Raw genomic sequence first — 21,597 nt, 5'->3', positions numbered from 1 at the left:
AGAAACAAAATATGAAAAAAATAAAATAAATTCCTCTACACTCAATCAGATATCATTTTATGATCTGAATTCAAACAATTAATTTTATCATTCCTGTTGTACGAGCACGAAATAATGTTCTCGTATAATCCTGTTGATCAAGTTTGCGCTCCTCTAAACGTCGTCGCTTTATTCCCTGAAAACACAAACGTGAGTTAGCTGGCAGGTGTGTACCGGATACCTCTCCGATGCCTAAGTCAGCAAAATAGATGAATAGACAAAAGCTCTGTGTATTCCGAAAATCAAAGTTGTGTTACCTGTACATAGGTTCTGTTGAGAGCTTTTATAGCTTTTACCTGGCACAATCCTAGTAGGACTTTTATTCCTTCATATAGAGTCCTCCTAAGAATCACACTCCTGAAAGATACTGCTTATCCTTCAACACCCCCCTCACTGCTTAAACCAAGTGAGATGGTTTTACCACGGTTGGACAACAGTATGACTGAGCTAACACTAGCCCTTTGTCATACTTAATCCAGCACCTTCCCAATTGTACGACATAGCTCGGCTCTTGTTTCACTGGTACCTCAATTTTTTCTATTTAGATCGAGCTAATTGTAGCAAGTTTTGACTGAGCTAACAAGGGCAAGGTCCACCTTAAGAAGCCCAAGCACCTCGGCCCGAATACTATGACCGAGCTAACTATCATCACTACAACCGTGGTGATTGTAACCATACTTGGACCGAGCTAACAGCAATGGTCCATTTTGCTAAGCCCTTTTTACCACGGCCCATAGATCGGCGCATTACTACACCTGGGCCTAGCTCGGCCCTAACGCTCATAAAAACTCCCTCTCAATTGCCCCTTAATTCCATCTGCCATGCATGATTTGGGATTACCTGTTACCAACTGAGCTAAAGGCCCAAAACCGACCGAGCTCACGCTTACTGGACTACCGGTTTGCCTAGTTAAGAAACGTCTTATCAACTACTCTGTACGCCATTCCATTTCTCAAGCATATCTGAATCGTTACTTATTCCCATAGACACGTGGCTTGCCCTTATTGGTCACATACAACCGTCACAGCCGTCTCTGTACCTCGCAAATTTTGAACAGTCCCGCCCAAACCTGTGCTTTATACGAAAACCCTAGCTTTTGAACTAGTCACTCTACTATTCACCTTCTCTTTCTTGCCCTCTGAGCCTCGATTTTCACCACCATAGTCCTTGCAAAGCTTGTGTTCTCCATGCCATTCTTGCGGCTTTGATCTGTGTCCTCCTGCCTTCAAACTGTAAGTAACTCAATCCCATTTTCTTTTTGTTTGTATAGTCTTACAGTATGTAGTATAATATTCGTATGTTTCTCAAAACACACTATTATAGTTTCCATTTTAATGGGAAATAACCATTTTGTTCCAAAAACCATGTAATAGATCCACTAGATTCACAAACAATCTGAAAAATGACGCCTTTGATCCAAAATAATACTTCAACCGAACTAGGAACCTATTTGTTTTTAGGTGTGCACCCAGCCAAACTAGATAACTCCCCCAATAACCGAACTAAAACTTCACGCCACACCTTAAGTTTCAACCGGTCTAAGAACCTTCCGTTTCATTTAGCTGAGCCAAAGTCCTTCGCTCCAACCGGACTAGGAAACCTTACTCAATAACCGAGCTAAAAACTTGTGCCCTGACCGGGCTAGGGCCCTTAATGCTTAATGACCAGGCTAAAAACTCACACTATGAGCGAGCTAAAGGTTGCAACCTACTTAGCCGATCTAGAGTTTTTATCATTTGCTTATCCTTCTTATTTAGCCCGGTGCAGTTGTCGGGGCATAACACTTTTTATCTTCACTTTGCAAACTGACTAGGTTTGGCCAGGCACACCTTTGCACGCTCAACCGAGATACCCAATTGTCATCTCAACACCGAGCTAAGGCTCCGAGCTAATTTATACATAATTTAAGTGAAATGGGTAAATATCGGTTTTTAGTAAATTCCCTAGCGCCATTGCCAAATTCTGCAAGGACTACAATATCCCTAACGACGTCCACATTTCATTAGCTGAGCTAGACACAACTCTATGGGGAAAACAAGGTTTCGTTCCCTTCTCCGTTATTTCCATTGTAGAGACCGGTCTCTGTTTTCCCATTCAGCCTCTTCTTTGTGAATTCCTTAGGCAGACAAGACTTTGCCCCACCCAGCTTTCCACAAATTCATACAGAATAATAAATGGCATCACCGAGCTAAATCGCCGGCATGGCCTCAACCTCGGTTTAGCTGAGCTATTTCACCAATATTTGCTTGGCCAGAATGAAGACGGCTAGGTATACTATTTAAGAATAAGAAGACGCCGAGAGAAAGTAATAAAAAATACACCAGACAAAGACGTCAATGATGATGACTTCTTCTGGGTTTCTGGCAACTTCGAAGACCAAGAAGCCCAAATACCTGGCTATGATATTAATTGGAATAAGGGAGTAGCCAGTATGAATACTTCGGCCAAGCTTCTGCGTTTTTTACTCTTTTACTGTTTATAAGTTTTGCGTTGTGCTAACCATTGCTTTTTCTTTATGCAGACTTGAACCATCTAAAGTCACAGTACCAACACCCCAACTTAGACGCACTCCACGCCGTGCTCCAGTACCGTGATAGAGGTTAGGCCGAGCTACTCAATTTTGAACCGACATACAGATATAGCAGTAGGAGGAAGACTAGGGTGACAGATTTCCTCCTGGAACCTTCTCCAAAACCATATCTATCTCGTTCCCAAATCAACCTTATTCCTTTAACTGAAGAACAAGAAATGGCAAAACACCGCGCTGTCCGAGCCTTGATCACCGAAACAGCTACTCCAGCCGAGGTACCACAAGCCAGCCAAACAAATGAGACAGTGGTGGCCCTCCCAACGGCCCGAGCCTCGTCATCCCAGCCGAGCAAGCGTGCTCACACTTCTACAACCGAGCCACAACAACTTATTGATGAAGATGACATCGTGCTTCCTCAATCCACCTGACCGAGCCTAGAACCAGTGCGTTCAGACCTGGCTATCCCTTCAGAATGGGCACCAAGGATGAGTTTCAAGAACCGAGCTATTACCAACACTGTCTCAGTGGTCGCAGAGAAAGACCATTCACTGGCTTTAAACCTCGCCAAGAGCGTATGCCTGCCAGCCGATATGGAGCACTACGACCATCTCACCGAACTGAAGGCCATTCGCTCGGCAACAAAATCGATGGTGCTGGTAAGTTCTCCCTTTGCTTGTCTTTCTAATTTGTACATCTGTTTGTGCGATTTTTATAATACTTGTCCTCTCTCCTCTTGTAGGCCATGCAGAAGAATCACGTTGTTCACAAGCACGTATTAGAGATGCGTAAGACAACACGACTGGCCGTGGCCGAGGCCAACGCTAAGACGGTTGAACTAGAAGAAGCCCAACGAAAGACCACCAAGCTACAGACCGAAATCGCCGGTCTTACCGAGCTGGTCAAATCGACAGAAGCAGACAAGCAGAAGGCTTTGGCCGAACGGAAAGAAAAATATCTACACGAGCTGGTCAAGCTCGAGAAAAAGAAAGACGCCGAAATAGCCGAGCTGAAGAAGAGCACGGAAGACGCTGAGGACCGCGGTTACAAGGACGAGGAAGTCACCTACATCCTACAGTGCGAAGCTGCAAAGGACATATTCTTCAAATACAGATGGAAGACAGCTTTGTCTCAGCTTGGTTATGGCCACGAAACCGAGGTTTTCCAGAACCCTCCTCCCCACTTCATTCCGAGCTATAAGGCAGACTACGCCAATGCCATTCAACAAAAACTTCTTCAAGTAAGGGAGGAAGAGGAGGCATCTGTAGAGCCCAACAACACCCCAGCTGCTACCATTGATCCCGGTCTCCAAACCACCCAGTCAGCTCGGGTGGATCCACCGGTGTCCATTTCGGTTGAAGATGTGGCAGTAACCGACCTACCTGCCAACACCGGGCTACCGAGTGGTGAAGCTCGGGTTGACTTGGATGCCGATTTGGATGACCTTTTTGCTTGATCCTATAATTTCTTCTTTTTATTTTTGGAAAGAATTTGTAACCCGGATAAAGTCCCACTTCTTGTAACTTCATTTTGGATCTTAAATGAAATCTTCTTCTTTTTGCACTTATTTTTCGGCTATGATTTGTATAAAGTTTAGCATTTTCTGTTCTGGCCGAGATATTTATCTCGGTCTTGGAACCTCGTAATCTGTTTGGTCACACCTACCAACTCTTTTCAGCCTAGATCCTTATCTCGGCTAAAGAGAGATAAATATTGGTTTTTCCTGCCAACCTCTTCAGCCTAGATCCTGAGCTCGGCTGAAGAGAAATAAATATTGGTTTTTCCAACCGACCTCTTTAGCCTAGATCCTGAGCTCGGCTGAAGAGAGCTCAATGTTGGTTATTCCTGCCAACCTAGAGCCAAGTGTTTGGTTATTCCTGCCAAACTTCTTCAGCCTAGATCCTGATCTCGGCTGAAGAGGGCTCAAAGTTGGTTATTCCTGCCAACCTAGAGCCAAGTGTTTGGTTATTCCTGCCAAACTTCTTCAGTCTAGATCCTGATCTCGACTGAAAAGGGCTCAAAGTTGGTTATTCCTGCCAACCTAGAGCCAAGTGTTTGGTTATTCCTACCAAACTTCTTCAGCCTAGATCCTGATATCGGCTGGTTATTCCTCCCAACCTTCTTCAGCCTAGATCCTGATCTCGGCTGAAGGGAGCTCAATGTTGGTTATTCCGACCAACGTTCTTCAGCCTAGATCCTTATCTCGGCTAAAGAAAGCTAAATGTTGGTCATACCTGCTATCTTCTTCAGCCTTGATCCTTATCTTGGCTGAAGAACAGGATATGTTTGGCCCAACCTGCCAAACTTCCGTCAGCCTAGATCCTTATCTTGGCCGATGGACTAGATGTTGGTCAAACCTGCCAACCTTCTTCAGGCATGATCCTTATCTTAGCTGAAGAACAGGGTATGTTTGGCCCAACCTGCCAAACTTCCGTCAACCTAGATCCTTATCTCGGCTGATGGACTAGATGTTGGTCAAACCTGCCAACCTTCTGAAGCCTAGATCCTTATCTCGACTAAAGAATGAAAAAGTGTTGGTCAAACCTGCCAACCTTTTTTATTGCCCCCCAGTCGGGCAAAGACTTGTTAGAAAGAGTTGGTCAAACCTGCCAACCCACTTTGCCCCCAGTTAGGCAGAGATTTTTTAGAAAGAGTTGGTCAAACCTGCCAACCCACTTTGCCCCTAGTTTGGCAAAGATTTTTTACTTAGTTGGTCCTTCTTGTCGACCGTGCTAACTTTTGTCGAAGGTGTTCTATCCGAAATCACTGTTTGTATCGGACTCTTCCTGGGTGCGCATCCCATCTTTCTCTACCAAGATGTGTTGGTGCACTCCCTCCACCAGGGCTTCCATAGTAAAAGGCGGCGTCATTGTCATTGAATCCCTCAATTTATTATCAGCCGGCAAACCTCATTTGTACTGTGCAATAGCTAGCTTGGTAGGACAATCTGTTACTTGGTTGAAGGTCTCCCAATACCTATTGTTGTAAGACTTCAACGTTTCCTTCTCGCCCATGTCGATGTAGAGAAGCTGGTCAATCCCCACTGGCGTCTTGGTGTTCGTTCTGAATCTGGTCACAAATGCTCCACTAGTTGCGCCCATGAAGCTATGCTACCTTTTGGAAACCTGTCAAATCACGTTAAGCCCAGGTCACCAAGGTTGGAAGGAAACAGGATACACATTAGAGCCTCGTTTCGCCGATACATGGCCATAACCTGGCGAAACTAGATTAAGTGCATGTACGGGTCCGACTTTCCCTCATAAGTAGTGAATTTAGAGTGGTGGAAGCCGGAGGGTAATGGTGCATTCTCTATCGCTAGAATGAACGGCGAGCTCTGCAATCTTGCTAACGCCTTATCTGCCGGTTCATAGGTAAGACGCGACTCTGGCATTCCAACCTCGACACTCTCATGTGTTCTAGGAGTCAACTGTTGTAACGCGGAGACTCGGCGAGGGTCGCGAGCCTGAGTGTCTTCTCTCCTTCGAGCCCTTTCTTCAAGCACCGTCCGCAGGTCCGCTAACCTAGGCAACTCCATATGCCTAGATGTCATTTGGTCTGAATGTGTGGGCCGATAGCTACTTCCTTCTGTATAAGACCTTTCAATCCTTCTTCTCTCAGACCTGGAGTAACGAGTCTTGGAAGTTCTCGATTGTGTATCACCTAACCTAAGGCTTCTACTTTCAGCTTGTGATGGTGTGACTTGTCTATCGCGATCTTCTGAGTGGCGAAGGTGCGCCCTGCTCTTGCTCACCTCTTCTTCTGCCGCCCCTTTGCCCTTTATCTGGCGCTTCATAGTCTCCATGTCTGCCGCCATCCTCCGTATCAATTCGTCTTGCTCCCTTACCCAATCTTCTAGAACTTGATGATCCAACATTCGCCTCTACCTTTCGGGGCTTTGGGAGCGACGAGGACTACAGCCCTGTCTTTCACAGGTATCCCTCTGCGGGTTCCGTCGCTGGGGATCTAACTCTGCCATGGGCAGGATAAAAGGTAAGCCTTCACACCTTCCGCCCCCCTCCAGGGTTTGCCCATCAATGGCAGAGTGTGGTAAGTCTTCATTGTGCGCCATCGAAATCAGTTAAAAAGGAGGCTTGATCAAGAGGTTTTGTTCTTTGATCTTTCCCACAGACGGCACCAATTGTACAAGCACGAAATAATGTTCTCGTATAATCTTGTTGATCAAGTTTGCGCTCCCTCAAACGTCGTCGCTTTATTCCCTGAAAACACAAACGTGAGCTAGCCGGCGGGTGTGTGCCGGATACCTCTCCGATGCCTAAGTCAGCAAAATAGACGAATACATAAAAGCTTTTGGTGTCGTTTGGTAACACTTGTGTGTTTGGTAACGTTTACGTTTTCAGTTTATATTTACAAAAATTTTATAAACTGGTTTTTGTTTATTTTTTGTTTATTTTTAGAAAAACATAAATTACAAACGCGTTTGGTAATTGACAAAATGTTTAAAAAAAATTAAAATATAAAAAAGAGTGAGAAATGGCGAGTGGTGGCAAGTGGCGGCGGAAGACGATGGTGGAAAGTGGTGACGGTGGGTGGTGGGTAGCTGGTGGTGGTGAGTGGTGGTGGTGGTGGTGGTGGTGGGTGGGTGGTGGTGGTAGTGGTGGCGGCGGGTGGTGGGTGGTGATGGCAGGTAGGTGGCGGATGACAGGTGGCGGTAGGTGGTGGCAGGTGGTGATGGTGGGTGGGTGGGTGACGGCGGCGGGTGCTGGGTGGTAACGAGTGGGTGGTGGTGGTGATGGTGGCGGGTAGTGGTGGCAGGTAGGTGGCAGATGGCGGGTGGTGATGGTGGGTAGGTGAGTGACGGCGGCGGGTGGTGGTGGCAGGTGGGTGGCGGATGGCGGATGGCGGGTGGTGGGTGGTGACGGGTAGATGGCGGATGGTGGTGGTGGTGGGTGGGCGGGTGGGTGACGGTGGCGGGTGATAGGTGGTAACAAGTGGGTGGTAGTGGCGGGTGGCGAGTGGTGGTGGCGAGTGGTGGTGGCAAGTGGGTGGCAGGTGGGTGGTGGGTGATGGTGGTGGTGGTGCTGGTGGGTGGTGGTGGTGGCGAGTGAGTGGCTGGTGGTGGTGGGTGGCGGGTGGTGGCAGGTGGTGGATGGTGGTGGTGGCAGGTGGGTGGTGAGTGGTGGTGGCACGTAAGTGGTGGTGGCGGGCGGTGGATGGTAGTGGTGAGTGGTGGGTGGTGGCGGTTGGATGGCAGGTGGGTGGTGGGTAGTGGTGGTGGTGGTGGGGGGGGTGGGTGGTGGGTGGTGGTGGGGATGGGTGGTGGCGGCGGAGGTGGAAGACAGTGGTGGAAAATGGTGGCAGGTGGTGGCTAGTGTTGGGTGGTAAAAAAAAAAAAAACTGAAAACTCAAAATGAAATACATTTTTTGTGTTTTCATTTTTTGGCCAAATTTATAAACTGAGACCACTGATTTATAAATCAAAAATTTTACCAAACAAGTTTTTATTTGAGTTTTTAAAATTTTTGTAAATATAAACAGAAAACTGAAAACGTAAGTGTTACCAAACGACACGTTTTCAGTTTTCTGTTTATATTTACAAAAATTTTAAAAACTCAAATAAAAACTTGTTTGATAAAATTTTTTATTTATAAATCAGTGGTCTCAATTTATAAATTTGGCCAAAAAATGTGTTTCCATTTTGAGTTTTCAGTTTTTTTTTTTTTTTTACCACCGAACACTAGCCACCACCCGTCACTATTTTCCACCACCATTTCCGCCACCACCACCCACCCCCCACCACCTGCCACCACCACCACCACCCACCACCCCCCACCACCACCCACCAGCCACCCACTCGCCACCACTACCCACCCCTCGCCACCACCACCACCCACCATCCACCTGCCATCCACCCGTCACCACCCACCACCCGCCACTACCATCTACCACCCGCCACCACCACCCGCCACCTACTTGCCACTACCACTCACCACCCACCTGCCACCACTATCCACCACCTGCCACCACCAGCCACCCACCACCACTAGCCACCTGCCACCCACCCGCCACCCACCTGCCACCACCACCCACCATCCACCACCACCCACTCGCTACCACCTACCACCCGCCACCGTCACCTACCCACCCACCACCATCACCACCCGCCACCTACTCGCCACCACCCACCATCACTCGCCATCTGCCACTTACCTGTCACCACCACCCGCCACCGCCACCGCCACCGCCACCACCACCACCACCACCACCCACTTGCTACCACCCACCACCGTCACCCACCCACCAACCATCACCACCCACCCGCCATCCGCCACCCACCTACCACCACCACCCATCATTCGTCACCACCACTACCACCACCCACTCGCTACCACCCACCACCCCCCACCATCACCCACCCACCCGCCACCGTCACCCACCCATCCACCACCACCGCCACCTATCCGCCACCACCACCCACCCGCCACTACCCACCACCACCCGCCATCCGCTACCCACCTGCCGCTACCACCCATCACCCGCCACCACCACCACCACCACTTACTTGCTACTACCCACCACCCGCAACTGTCACCCACTCACCCACCACCACCACCACCCACCACCACCAGTTACCCACCACCCACCGTCACCACTTTCCACCACTGTTTTTTGCCGCCACTTTCCATTTCTCACTCTTTTTTATATTTTTAAGATTTTTTAAACATTTTGTCAATTACCAAACACGTTTGTAGTTTATGTTTTTCTAAAAATAAACAAAAAATAAACAAAAACCAGTTTATAAAATTTTTGTAAATATAAACTGAAAACGTAAACGTTACCAAACATACCCTTTTTGTGTATTCCGAAAATCAAAGTTGTGTTACCTGTACATAGGTTCTGTTGAGAGCTTTTATAGCTTTTGCCAGACACAATCCTAGTAGGACTCTTATTCCTCCATATAGAGTCCTTCTAGGAATCACACTCCTGAAAGATAATGCTTATCCTTCAACACCCCCCTCACTGCTTAAACCAAGTGAGATGGTTTTACCACGGTTGGACAACAGTATGACCAAGCTAACACTAGCCCTTTGTCATACTTAATTCAGCGCCTTCCCAATTGTACGGCATAGCTCGGCTCTTATTTCACTTGTACCTCGGTTTTTTCTGTTTAGACCGAGCTAACTGCAGCAAGTTTTGACCGAGCTAACAAGGGCAACGTCCACCTTAAGAAGCCCAAGCACCTCGGCCCCAAATACTATGACCGAGCTAACTATCACCACTACGACCGTGGTGATTGTTGCCATACTTGGACCGAGCTAACAGCAATGGTCCATTTTGCTAACCCTTTTTACCATGGCCCATAGATCAGCGCATTACTACGCCTGGGCCTAGCTCGGCCCTAACGCTCATAAAAACTCCCTCTCACCTGTGATCAGGAAGAACACTAGAAAATATTAGCGAAAAGGAAATTGGAGATTCCCTAACACCTTGGAGTGAACTTTAATAAAGCAGTGACTCCTACATTTCAAAACACTATTCAGTGTCTCAAGATCAACTTAAAAACTTGCATGTTTATTGGGCTTAAGCTTTATGAATAAAACACTTATGTTAGGAAATATTACTCCAGGAATTTTACAAAAAGCAATCAAAGATTTCAAAGTTAAAGGTGTCATTATTTCATCGAGGTTCGAAATTTTGATCTCTGCATTATTTTGATGAAATTAAATGCCAAAATTGGAAGTTATATGTTTCTCTGGTGTTGCATTACAAGTTACAGGCAAAAAAGATGAACATTTGTGCATGAAAATAAAATATCTGGGTAAGATTTGTATTTTTGTATTGTTTATCCAATTAATATATTGTCATATCATTGTATAACAGGACACTTGATCCAATTTTGCAGCCAATCATTTCCTACCATTTGGCTTTGGCACTACGACATGCACAGTTGGCATGTTTTTTGTAGCTATCTTTGTCTATGTCAGGGCACCAATTTCGGTCACTCCTTTTTTTCATTGTTTTCTCAAAGTAGGCTAACAGCAAGATTAAGGTGCAAGATTAGAATTTAGAAGTAGCACAGTATTAACAATTAAACCTTAGCTTTTTGTTTTGTTTTGTTTTGTTTTTGTTTGTTTATTTGTTTTTCTTTTCTTTTTTTTTTTCTTTTTTTTTCTATCTCTTTTTTTTTCTGCATGTGGATATAGAGACTTGAACATTTTGTACTGGCATTTATACTTTCAAATTCATAGTTCTTCATCTAATGGCCTCTAAACATTTTTTTGATTCCTCAAGTGACTTATTGAACTAGGGCCTTGGCCTAGTGGTTGTGTAGCACCACCTTGTGGTGTGAACTTGCGAGTTCAACTCCTACAAATAGGAGTTTGATACTTGTGGTGTTTATTCCTCCTCCCGTATGGGAGTTGTATGCAGTAGTTGCGTATTTCTTCCCAAGTTTGGCTTAATGATGGTTTCTGTTTATTTCTTCCCAAGTTTTTAGGCTAATGGTGGTTTGCTGGGTTTCGTGATTGTTAGCTTTCTAGCTATTGTTGGGCTAGTGGTCAGTTTAATGTAATATTTCTTATATTTGTAATTACTCTTCTACCGATTGACAAGCAAAGTGACAGATTGAAGTCAAAATCTTATTTGAATTAACTGCATGAAATTTCCCTCTTCTTGAATGCACTCTGCTTTTGTTTACATACGCATTAGTCCCATTTGGATTATTGCTAATTTTGTTAATTTATGCATATATTAAATGAAGCATCCTGATATGCTTATATGATGTCCAAACAATTAGATTGTATATGGACAGCTAAAACTATAGATTTTTTGTACATGTGAGATCGAACAAATAGTAGGATAGGAACCCATATACTGGAGGATTAGGAAATTCTTTTATGCAAACATAATATTATGCGAGTGCAGTTAAAACTCATACTTTGCCATTGCTTGTGGCCATATGTTGTGCTTCTGAGTTGCAGGGCAGGAAACAGAAAAGCCTCTCAGTAATTTTTGGAGTTTACAATAGCATTACCAAGTCAGACACAAGGGGCTTTTGTGCAAGGTAGACAGATTCTAGATGTGGTTCTGGTGGAAAACGAGGTGGCAGAGGAGTGTCGGAAGTCGGGGAAGGTAGGCATTGTGTTTAAGGCATATTTTGAGAAAGCGTATGATCATGTAGATTGGCATTTTTTGGATTTCGCGATGAACAAGAAAGGGTACGGTGCGAGATGGAGATCTTGGATTAGAGGTTTATTTGGTGTCTTGTAATATGTCGGTCATAGTTAATCGTAAACCAGGGATGTGTTTTAAGGCCTCACGAGGGTTGAGACAGGGAGACCCTTTATCTCATTTTCTATTCATTTTGGTAGTGGATGTGTTAGGTAGGATGGTTGACAGAGCTAAAGAGGTAGGCTTACTGTAGACACCCCATTTTTGACCGTCCTCAAGACTTGGACGTCACCGTTTGAACACTCGGTGATTATCCATGTTTGTGTTCGTTTGGAGTTCCCGGAGGCCTCGGCTCGCGCGCCTTGCCTCAGGATCTCCGAACCCGACCGTTTAGTGTCTGGTTTTGCACCAAACACTGACATCTTGCCTTTGAGAGGCAGGGTAGGGCTTGTAAACCATCCCCACCCACCACCGGCAGTGGCTAGAGGCCACCGGCTGGTTTTTGCTGCCACCGGCAATGTATATTGCCGGCCGGCACTATTTGTTGCCGGTTAGCACTTTTTAGTGCCGGCCGGCACTCTTTTTTGCCAAAATGGCATTTTTGGCCGGCCGACTACTGTGCATCTGCTTTTGCAGATATTTTAAGACAGCTGTCTTGCTTTTGGCTCCCCTCCATACACGTGTATGGAGGGATCTCTCTCTTGGAAGCTTGTCTTGTAAGCTTTACAAGACAAAAGCTTCTATATAGAGAGGGGCTGGTCTCTTGGCTTGGGAGGTTAGACACTTGAGATATTTTGAGAGCTTAGACAGCCATTGTTAGGGTTTGAGTTCTAGGGTTAGGGTTAGATACACATCCTATCTCTCTTTCCCTCTCTTTTGTGCTCTAGGTGTTTTGTGTCTTACTATTGCACACAAACACCTAGTGTTTCACCTTTGTCTAGCTTTTGAGGTTCTAAGGGACTAATTTTAGTATTTTGGTGTTGGATTCAAGCCAAGGAAGGCCATTGGAGCATCATTGTTGAAGAAGGCTTCAAGGGTAAGAATCTCACCCCTTTATTCCCCATTTTTGCACCTTATTTCTACCTGTCTTAAATTCGTTTTTGAGCTTGGTGTATAATACAAAAAAGTTCTGTTTTTAGACCCTCTTGATTGTTTATTAAGGGTGTTTTGTGATTTGAGGGTGTTTGACCCCTCTTAGGCCTTGAAAGGCCTTATTTTGTGCTATTTTGTGCTAGTTTCGGGACTTTGGTGTTTGGGCCTCTTCACCACTGAAATCTTGAGGGATTTCAGTGGTGGAGATGGTGCCTTGAAGTCTCTAAAGGGAGAGGGCCACCCCCTCTCCTTGTTGTCCTTGAAAAGGGCATGTTTTGGCCTCTAAAGGGAGCCTATGTTTGAGTGTGTGTTGAGCATGTATAGGCTGTTTTTCATGCTTATATTTCCATAATATAACATGATTTTAAATTGGTTTTGATACTCCATGCATGCTTAGCATAGTTGCCATGTAATGTCTTGTGATCCCTTAACATGCCTCAGGTTGTGTGCCTTTGTTTCTAGCATGTTTTAGGCTTATATTTGTGAAGATTTTGTGCTTATCTTGACATGTTTTAGGTCTGTCCATAAGTGTTTGGGTTGATTTTGGCATGCATCATATAGCCTCTTTGCATTTTGGCTTGTTAGCCTTAAGTATGTGCATGTATAGCATGACATCTTTGCATTGATTTGATGATTTGGGGCCACCCTACATGTTATTTCAGTCCTAATTTCATGCTTGCATGACTGCCTTGCATTCATCTTTAATGCCTCATAAGCTTGTGTAGCAATACTCCATGTTTTGGTGTTTATGCATGCCTTTGTTTTTGAGTCATTTGGATGCCATCTAAGTGATCCTTAGGCCTTGTATTAATGTCTTAAAACTCTGTTTTTGGTCAATAAGTTCATGCCATGTTTGGTCTTGCTAAGTGTAATTCAATACTCCATTGGTTTGCTTTGAGCACTTAGGCCATTTGTTGCATGCTTGGCTTGATTTATTGCTTGGTTTGGCACCATGTTTTAGCATGATTTTAGAGCTCATGATGCATGCTAATTTGTCCATGATTGTCCCTTTCAAGTGTGCTTGAGGGTTGTCTAATTTGTGCCTAAGTGTTGGGCCTTAACATGTGTATGTGTGTATATGTGTTTTGGTCTCTTCTTTTGGTCGTTTTAGCCACTGTTTTGGGCCTTTTTAGAGCCGCCCAAATCAGGCTTTAGACCACCTTTTCATTGGCTAGCATTGCCTCATGTTTGCTTGCATGCTTGCATAAGTGTATCGCCATGCCATGTTGCATCCTTAGCTTGCATGCCTAGGTTGCATTGCATTTTGCATGCATGCCTTGTTCCTTGACTTAGTGATAGGAATTGGGCCTTAGTTTGTTTGATTGGTTTGCATTTCATTTGACATGAAAATTGCATACTTGATTCTTTGGGCCATCATGCATGGAAATGCGTGATTGGTGGTCCGAGAATCAAGATACATGCCCCTTTGACTCACTACCATGATAAGGGACATGGTTGGTGCATATATGCCTTGAATTGTGCTGCCATGCTTTGCCTTGCCCTCTGTTGCTGTCATTTGCAGATTCTGCAGGAAAACTCTGCCGACCGGCAGTGTAAGGTGCCGACCGGCAATAATTTATCTGCCGATAGCTTCATTTTGTGCCGGTGGCCACATCCCACTGCCGGTGGCAATTCCATGCAGCCGGTGATGTCTCCCAGCATCTAAGGAAGCAGTCCTGAGGTTTTGATAACCTCCAGAGGAGTAAAAGAAGGAAAACAGAGGCAGTCTATGCATGACGGCGCATTTCCGAGCAGGACCGGGCATGCATTGCATTGAGCCCTCCTCCCGAGGCGGTTTACTATTTTTCTAGCTTTAGTTAGTTGCTTAGTTGATTAGGCAACTTGTAATATTTAATTAGCTTGCGTAGTTAATTATTTGTAATATTTATTTGGTTCCTCCGAGTGAGGGCAATTATGTAATGAGTGTGCGTGAGTGTGTGTATGTCTTCCAACGTCACGTCTTTCTTCCCTTTTATTTACCTGCTTATGATGGTAGATTAGGGCACGTTTAATTTAGCATACCTTATGCTATGCATGTGTGCATCCATGCATTTGTATTGCATGCATTAGGCTCGGTACATCACGCTAACTGCATTTGTACTTCAATTCAAAAATTGAATATGTGATAGTTGATCGCATTTCATATGCCATGCTTAGGTTAACCGAGCCTATCTAAATTGCATCCTTTATGTGTTGCATTAGGCAATTTAACATGAACTAGGACACGCACGTTTTGCTAACTAGTTTACTGTTTTGGCACGAAGTACGATGTAAGTATTTATGCTTTAGCATCTCGCATGTGTGTGAATGTTAACATGACAGTATGCTTGCCATGCGGCTAAATGCTTATGTGTTAAACTGTTTGAATGCCTGTGGGTGAAGGTTGGATTGTTTGAGTTGGAAAAACTCATTGAAATCCGTGTTTTAGCCTACTTGCGAGTAGCAAAATCCAAAGTATTTCCAAAGCAAACGGATATGCAATGTTTATTCCCAAATTAGGCAATCTAGTCTATACTTGTTTTGCTGCGCGCATAACATAGTAATTCTAGGCTAATAAATGGAATAAGAACACATAACGTTTTCAAAATCGGATATCATGGTAAGTAGAGGCCGGTCTTCGGACCGGGCGAAAGGGGGTGCTCATAGCTGACCTTCCCCGATCGTACCCAAGCTCCCGAGCCGAGACAACTCCGGTGATGACGGACATGTGGCCTTCGGCACCGAGTCAGGGTTTCCTAAATTTCCACATTAAAAAATATTTAGGTGGCGACTCTGTATCTGGCAAAGCAGTCCATGTTTGGCACTACTTTTTCAAAAATCTGTTTCTCAAAACGATTTGCCAGATTTAGACTCTTTGGTTCAGATTAAGAACCGCGACAACAAAAATCGCGAGTCCGAACTGTAGTAGCATGAGGCCCCCCCTCCGCGGGCGCGTCTACACTTACAGGTTGGTAGAGATAGGATTAGCGTATCGCATCTGCAATTTGTGGATAACACTATTTTCTTCTCTACGGGGGACGAGTTCCAACTAGCAAACCTTTTTTCAATGGTAAGGCTTTTTGGGGCAATTTCAAGGCTTAAGGTTAACTTAGAAAAGAGTAGGGTAGCGGGTATTAATGTTGATTCAAGACTGATTCAAAATGTTGCCGATTTACTTGGATGTGGGATTAACACATTTCTTATGAAGTATTTAGGCCTCCCACTGGGAGGTAACCCAAGAGGTGAAATGTTTTGGAATCCAGTGATGGAAAGGATAGGTAAGAGGTTAGAAGGGTGGAATAGGGCCTTATTGTCCCATGGGGGTGGGTACACTTTGGTTAAGACAGTGCTAAGTGGGATTCCAATTTATTTCATGTCTTTGTTCGAGATTTCAGTCAAGGTAGCAAAATCCATAGAAAAGTTAATGAGGGATTTTCTGTGGGAAGGGAAGGATGAGGGAAGGATGAAGAAAAGAAGGATCATTTGGTGAAATGGAAAACGGTGTCATTACCAAAGGAGAAAGGGGGCTTGGTAGTTGGTAATTTATTGGCTAGAAACATGGCTTTGTTGGGCAAGTGGTTATGGAGATTCCCAATTGAGCGTGGTTCATTATGGCATGTAGCTATCAAAAGTAAATATGGGTTACATGTTAATGGTAGAGACTCTCAGGTGGTTTCTAGGGGTAATGGGCGTGCTCCGTGGAAGTCTATTTCTCATATTTATCCAATTTTGTCCCAATTCATTTCTATGAGGGTGGGTAAAGGGGACACGGTCAGATTTTGGGAGGATGTTTGGGTGGGTTTTTTGTCCTTTGCTGAGTCCTATCCACTTCTGCATAGAGTTTCTCAATCTCATAATTGTTCTATTGCGTCTGTGGCTGTTTCTTCATTGGCTCCTTGTTCGTGAAATTTTAATTTTTTCCGAAACCTTCATAATAAGGAAGTTCCCGAGTTGATATCTTTATTGTCAAGGCTTGAAAATGTTTCTTTGTCTCTAAATTTGGAGGATTGATGGTTTTGGAATGTTCATTCATCGGGCTCTTTTACTTGTAAATCCTTTCTGGACAAAATCGTTGATATTCCGCATGTACCTCAGTTTTTGTTTCACAAAAGGATTTGGAAGGCTTGTGCTCCTCTTAAGGTGAAAGTGGTCATGTGGATCTTGGTTCATGGGGGCACTTTGACAAATGATTCATTGCAAAAGAGGAGACCTTCATGGTATCTTAATCCTTAATGGTGCATAATGTGTTGCAAAAGTGGAGAATCTTTGGATCATCTTTTTTTGCATTGTTCGGTGGCAAGGCTTTTGTGGAATAGGGTGTTTGGTTTGGGCAATGTACAGTGGGTGGCTCTTAAAGGAGTTGCTCAAATGCTATTGATGTAGGCCGAAAGGTACCACATTGAGGCCACTTAGGTTACATTTTTAGTCTTTCAATTTTGTTTATTTGGTGGAGATGATGTGCTTCGTGCACTTGTACAGATTTGGCAGGAAATATGAAAATTCAATCAAAAAGGGTGCAAAAGCAGATCCCCCGTACGAGAAGTGAAGAATCCGAGCCAGCCAGACCACTGTACGTGCAGCCAAGCTTCACCGCACGTGCGGCCCACCACCACTTGAGCGGCCCATATAGGCGCTCGAGCGGCCCACCTAGGGACGCATGCACAGAATTTTTGGTCTATTTTGCTGAGAATAAAAGGAAGAAAAATAACCAAACCTAGGGTTCAAAAATTAATTCAGAGAAAATGGGGGCTAGGGTTCTAAAGAGGTGATTTTCTCCTAAAGCTTGAAGGACACTTCCATGGGGGTTTCTTCCTCATCTTCTTCCTCTTCCCACTCCTCTATGAGTGGCTAGTCGTCTTTTCTAGGGTTTTGATGAAACCCTAGCCATGTAATAGGATTTTTCATAAGCTTTAATTGTGAATTGGTTTGAATGGATGTATGGATGATTTAGAAGTTTTTAATAATTGTTTCTTTCATCTCTTCAAGCATTTTACTCTCTATGATTTTTTTAATGCTTTCCATACATTAGTTTTCTTTGTGTTTGTATTCAAAGTACGAGACGAGTCATGCTATGAAAGACGAGTTGTGTTGCTACCATAGTTTAGAGCAAACGACTTGTACTACTCGGGATGATTCGAGCCTGTACATTGAATGCGACAACCCTCTTGATCAATATTTCAAACTTGTAGTTGTGAAATATTGGTTATTTCAAACCGGATTGCAATTGATGGCCGATTTTAAATCTCGTTCATGTGGTTAGTGGTGAATTCTTTACCCTAGGATTTTTCCCAAAAATTAATATCTCAAACCTAATTTTAATATTCAATTTAATTATTCAAGTTCATAATTCTTGTTTAGTCATGGCATCCTCAAATCTTTTTAACCAAAATTGATTTAGGAATTTAGCGATTAAATTAGTTTAATTTCACAATTGTCCCTGTGAATCGATACCTGGATTTGCCATTATTCTGATAGAATTTGGTATAGTTTTGTAATTTATATTTGGTGTGTTCAACGACCACCAAATTTGTGTTTAACTAATGTGTTGCAAAAGTGGAGAATCTTTGGATCATCTTTTTTTGCATTATTCGATGGTAGGGTTTTTGTGGAATAAGGTGTTTGGTTTGGGCAATGTACAGTGGGTAGCTCCTAAAGGAGTTGCTCAAATGCTATTATTTGATTTTCAAGTTTTTGGAAGGTCGAAAAGGGCTAAAGTTCTTTGGAGTTGTGTAGTCTTTGCAATCTCCTGGGTCATTTGGTTGGAGAGGAATAGGCGTATCTTCAAGGGGGAACTAGGCATAGATTATTCATGGGACAGAGTAAGATATTTGGTGTCTTTTTGGGCCTCGGCGAGTCTTGTGTTCCGAGGGATCCTCTTTTTTTGATTGCTTCAGATTGGGTGTCAGTTTGTTTTGTATAGTTTGTAGTTGGTTATCTTTTGGTTCGGTTGTCTTTTTGGATGTATTTTTTTCTTTTTCCTTGTTGAGGATGCCTTATCCTCTCTTCTTTTTGGTCATGAGCCTTAATAAAATTTAACTTTTCTGTTGCTAATAAAAAAAAATAGCATTACCAAGTCTTAGAGGACTTGGATCCAGCGAAGTAAATGTCAGGAGCTCTGTGTCATGTTCTAATATAGCCATTTCTTGTTCATCCAAGGTTACCCATGCTTCTATTCCATCGCCACTTCTTGTTTCCATCAAAATGTTAAGGTTCAAGAACACTGAACCCCCTGAACAACCAACACCACTAACACATAGAGGTTTTCCCTACCCAAAATCAGCCTCATAGAAACCAAGCTTACACCAGCTTGTGAAGCCAAAATAATCCACTCCTCCATCTTTGGAGCCCGGTCCTTCTATCATCTTGAGAGATTGGCAGATCACGTTAAACCGTTCATTGCCTCGTAGTTTCTTTATAAAGTCATTGTTAATTTTTGATATTCCTTCCCTCACCTGACCCACCAAGCCCTTTAATCCCAGCTGATCATGCCTAGCTGTGCATTGCGCACTTGCTATCCAAATGAGGTTTCCAATTGAATGTTCCGTCAAGGGCAGCATACTTCTCCTTTCCAAATTCACTTCATGGCTTAGCAGAGAAGGCTTTGAGAAACCACGAGTTTCTTCTAAGGCCGCCATAGCACACTTCCATATGAAAGCAAAGACAGCCTCAACTTGTGTTGGGTTCTGTACAGAATTGTTGGCTGTTTTCACCTTGAAGGTAGTTATAGCCGAGGCATCAAATGCAAATCTCCTTGTGGTACACTTTCCTATCTTGAATAAGGAACCCCACATGACAATTGATGAATCTCTAAGCCACAAATCATTTGTGGGGAAGAGGGAAGTTGCAATGAAATCAGGGTATACAACTTCTTTAGACCCACAAGCTATGGCAGACCAGCCTTTCACAAAGGTGCTCAGTGCAGCCCCATCAAGGATTTTATATGAAATGCACAGTCTAATAGCAATCCCACCACATTCAAATATGTTTACTTGAATGTTAGTCACAGGAGCTCCTGCTACTGACCCCTTGAAACTGGTTTCGCATGGAAGGAATAGATGTATCACCTGGAGATCTGGCTGGGATAGAAAGTCAGCAAGGCGACAATCAACTTCAGCCTCCACGTACTGAGCCCCTACATCATTGTAGTTGATGGTGAGGTCATCTTCAATCTTTTCTGCGAGTGGGTATAAGTGAGTTAAGGTTTCAGATAGTGATTTCTTCAACACTTGTAATCTTTTCAGGACTTGGAGATTGGTATCACCATCCTCAATAGGATAAAAGAACACAAGCGGAGCATAAGGAGCAGGAATGAGTTGGTCCAAGAGGAAGAGCGTGAAGGTTCTAAGGTGATTGGGGTGTTAGTGAAGATGGCTTGATGCTCTCTCTGGGAATAACTTTAACTTCCATCATCATTTGATATCAGGTTTGAAGTTCATGGAAGTACAGCTGGTTAGATCTGATAAATGTTTATATATATGCACACAATGCACACACTCAAGTGCAATAAGATCCAGATCTCTTTTAGATGCTTTGGAATTTGTCTTGTTTGTATTTTTAAAGAAAGGAATCCTTCTAGACAAGGTGCATGATTACTTGAATTTGTACACATTGGAAGCAGTCCCATTCCAATCTTAACATATAGTAGTTGAGAATCTTTAGATTAGTTTCAAGACATTCTCAGTAAGGTCCCATCCACTGAACTTATTTAATGAATTGTTTTTCGAAAACTATTTTTGGGCAGTGTTATATGAACTCTTCTATTTTTTCCATAGTAACTGTGTCCTCCAAGAGCTGACATGGGTAACGGTGTAAGATATTTGTCCGACACTTATACCCAATTTGGACACATGGATCCTCTAATTTTATAGATATCTAAAAAAATGAAGCTCACATTTGCAAGTAAAAAAATATTCTTACCTATCATAAAGATGCGAGATTGAAATTTCATATTTTCCCTTGATCCTTTTTTAATTCTTGTAAATTTCCAAATAATTTGCATCATGATAAATGTTAGAAATTGGACGCCCATGTGGCATGACCCATCACCCTTTTGAACCTTATCCATGTAAGTTTGAATTTGAATTCAAAACCTATTTGGATAACCCACTCATGATATCTATATCTATCATATCAACTGATATGGATAGATGATATACTTAGCCTATATATCTGATACGATATATGGGATATGGGATGAATCAAATAACGTATATTTTTTCCCATACTAACTCTCTCCCATTAAAATAACGATTGAGCTTTTTGCACTGTAACTTGTGTGGGTGATACTCATATTGTGGTATCACTCCACTGCTGGGTGTTCGTTGTTCGCATTTATAAAGCACACGATTTACCCCAAAGATTCTTCGCTTCAGGTTCTATCACCTAAGGTATGTTCTGATAATTTTTACTTGCTGCATTATGCTTGTTTTACATTGGTATCAGAACTTTAATGCGTATTTTCGTGCTTATTTTTATGCATTAAAATAGGTGTATAATTTTATATAAATATATACACGATATATGCATGAAAAAATTAATATTTTTCTAAACTTTCTCTGATCAACCTAAAATTTACATATGTTGTAGTATATTTCATGTAGAATATATCTGCTAAATTTCATAAAATTCTAACGGTCAAATTTTGAGAAAAATGGAGATTTATATTTAATTTTTCATAAATTTTACTGCATGTTGGTCTTACATGCTTTGTTTTTATGTTATGAAAATTACATATTTGGAATCCTTGTTTCGATACCTTCGAAACGGTATGTTATGGGCCTGATTCCGACATACGGTTGAGGAGAAAACTCAAACCCAAATTTGAGGCGAGA

The 21,597-nt window shown here is 43.3% G+C and overlaps 1 pseudogene; it reads right to left on the bottom strand.

Moving 5' to 3' along the window:
• Nucleotides 1–18,490: 18,490 nt before the first annotated feature.
• LOC114262689 (epi-neemfruitin B 7-O-acetyltransferse L7AT pseudogene) lies at nt 18,491–20,448 on the bottom strand (annotated as a pseudogene).
• Between the last annotated feature and the right edge of the window lie 1,149 nt (nt 20,449–21,597).

Source organism: Camellia sinensis, chromosome 6 (genome assembly GCF_055761805.1).
Source record: "Camellia sinensis isolate YWXY chromosome 6, ASM5576180v1, whole genome shotgun sequence".
Taxonomy (NCBI): Eukaryota; Viridiplantae; Streptophyta; class Magnoliopsida; order Ericales; family Theaceae; genus Camellia; species Camellia sinensis.
Note: the sequence above shows the minus strand (reverse complement) of the source record. Positions and strands in the feature narration are given on the sequence as shown.